The following is a 3,103-nucleotide window of genomic DNA, read 5'->3' on the forward strand; positions in this document are numbered from 1 at the left end:
ATTATCGCCAAATATTCTGATATCCATATCGTTATATTGCAATATTCTTGAAGGCCTTGCATTTTGTATGAATCTATTTACGGCATTTCGTTTTAATTGTTTGTTTTTACATTTCTCCAATCAGTATTAATATATTCACCACAGTGTGGGCATTTCTTAAAACAGTTAAACAGCATCACACAATGTTTCTTTTTTGGAGCGGCCCGCGAGGTATTTTAGAAATAGAATGAAAGTTGGCCCGCTGTTAAGCAGATTTTTATAATGTGAGATTCAAAGTTTGAACGCTAGGTGTCAGAAACGGGCCATAGAGTCGGAGAGGGTGCGCATTTCTAGCGCAGAAAAACGGGGCAAAAGGGTCTAAAAGCGGAGAGGATGCGCATTTCTAGCGCAGAAAAACGGGCAAAAGAGTCTAAAAGCGGAGAGGGTGCCCATTTCTAGCGCAGAAAAACGGGCCAAAGAGTCTAAAAGCGGAGAGGGTGTGCATTTCTAGCGCAGTAAAACGGGCCAAAGAGTCTAAAAGCAGAGAGAGTGCGCATTTCTAGCAGAGAAAACGAGCCAAAGAGTCTAAAAGTTGCCGTAATTAAGGAGTTTTATAATAAGAGACATCATGAAATTAAACATCAATTTGAAAAATCTTAGTTTACACAACACTGTCAAAGATAAAGATAGTTAGTCAAGTAAAATGGTGTGTAAATGAAATAATCAGGAAAAAAGTATTATTTAAAGTGGTATATTTCATTATTTGTTTTATTACAGAGTGTGGCCCGTGACTTCAAATATATTTCTCCTTCTGGCCCCCAACAAAAAAAGTTTGGACACCCCTGCATTAGAATAAAGAGTTTTTCAGTCATCAATTACGAACAAGTCAGTCTAAATGATTAGTCATGTGCTCGTCTTACAGTTTACTCTATAATGGTTTACTCAATGCGAAGGTTCTGAGTATTATTTAAAAATCCTGCACTTTTTTCTGGTACCCATAAATCAGTTTTAGCTGTACAAAATTACACAGTACTGTTTATGAGAGCCTGACTGCAAGAAAGCTTATGCTACTTTTAAGCCGTGTCGGAAATATCGTTTTTACGAGATGAGAGCACACAAATGCCAGCACAAATTCGTGTTTACAAGCGTGATATTTTCGGATTTTTAGATAAGCTCAGCTAGAGTTTTCTCAGTTAGGGGCGAGTCAGTAACAAGAGGTCATGGCGGCTGCCAGTATGGATCTTGCTCCTATAGTAAACGTCAAAAGTCAAATTGGCTCTGGCACTACATAAGGCACTAAATGAACAATGTGTCATGTCTTTATATTTCATCATGAAAAAAGCACCAAATAAACAGTTATTTATAAATCTTTAAACAAAAATGGTATCACTTTAAAATAAGACTACCTTTATAAAGGGTTTATAAATGGTGTACAATTAGTTTATTAATGGTTACTAATTAGGTTGTAAATGCCTTAAAAATCATTAATAATCAGTTATAACACATACGTAGAATATATATATTCTACGTATGTGTTATAACTGATTATTAATGATTTTTAAATATAGATGGCTATGGGTTCACTATTTGGCAAACAACAGGCAATCATTGTTGCCCTTTTTACATATGTGTTATTACTGATTATTAATAATATTTATGGCATTTACAACCTAATTAGTAACCATTAATAAACTAATTGTAATTAACCACTTATATACCCTTTATAAAGGTAGTCTTATTTTAAAGTGGTATCCAATTAATAAAGAAGGCTAACAATTAGTAACAACAAGCATTGAAAAAACAATTGCTAGAAGCAGATTTCAAGCAGATTTGCCTGTCTGCCTGTCTCTACACCATTTCTCTCTTTCTTTCTTTGTAGATATATTTCCTTCTCCTTTCAGGATCAGAATCCCAATGTTCCCTGTAACGCTTCTGTCTCTCTGCAGAACCTAAGGCCACTTTAAGAAATGCACACTTAATATCATTATTACAAAAATGTATTATTATTCATACTAAACATAATAATAAAGCAACATAAAACACATAATGCACTTCATAAATACATTATGATGTCCACCCTGTTATGTCTTTGGTGGTAACTGGGTGGAGCATAACTGGGTGGACATTCTGACATAAAGTTAACCATTATCCAGTGTGTGAGCAAAACCAGGCTAGCAAAATAAATGAAATGAATAACAAAGTATTGTATGCTTTTTATTATGACTATTTTTAAATGTTTAAATCTTACAGCCTTTTCTCATATTTTTCATAACGGGGTGGACATGTTGTGATTGACCATGTCAGACTGATTGGATGAAATTAGGAAAAACAGACATTAGCATTAGGAGTTAGCCACTCATCTCCGTGGACAAGGTGGACAGTAATTTGAGGGATATGAAAAAAAAACATTATAATCTGTGGCAACATAAAAAACATTTAGAAAAATAAACTAAAGTTAAGAGAGGGGTTGTGCAAAACTTTTAAACAATATTAAAAGGCCGAAAGATTTTTATGATTTTACCTCATATTCCCATCACACAAAGAACATGCCCAACACCCGGGACATGGAAAAACCCATAGCGTATAATAAATAAAAACACTGTAAAATGTATTAAAATTGCATTTTGTATTAAAAGGCATTATGTTTAATATTTAATATATGTTGATTATTTTAGTAGAATTGTCAGAAATTATATTGTTTATATTTTTACATTATAAATACAATGATCACTAGTGTACTAAGTACTACCTTTACTTTCAGACAAGCAGTTTACCACAGTTCAAGTCCTCTGCAAGTGTATTAGTGCTAAGCAGTTTACGAACTGTCTGCTTTAATCTATTGAATTTATTTATCAATTTAAATAAATGTAATAATTAATTTATTTGTCTCTGGGAAAGTCGGGGCTTATTTAAAAATCCGACTTGTCTCACAGGTGAAACCGATGAAACTGTGGCGTTAATCTGCTCTCATCTCGTAAATACGCTATTTAAGACACGACTTTAAGGCAGCATTATTATTATTATTTTTGGCTTGTTTTTTGGAAAGCACCAGATCTAGGAGCCACGCCCCCAATCACCCAGATCCCCCAGCCCCCCCACTCTGCGTGCCACGTGACGCGGTGGG

This window comes from Astyanax mexicanus, chromosome 14, assembly GCF_023375975.1.
Source record: "Astyanax mexicanus isolate ESR-SI-001 chromosome 14, AstMex3_surface, whole genome shotgun sequence".
Classification (NCBI taxonomy): Eukaryota; Metazoa; Chordata; class Actinopteri; order Characiformes; family Acestrorhamphidae; genus Astyanax; species Astyanax mexicanus.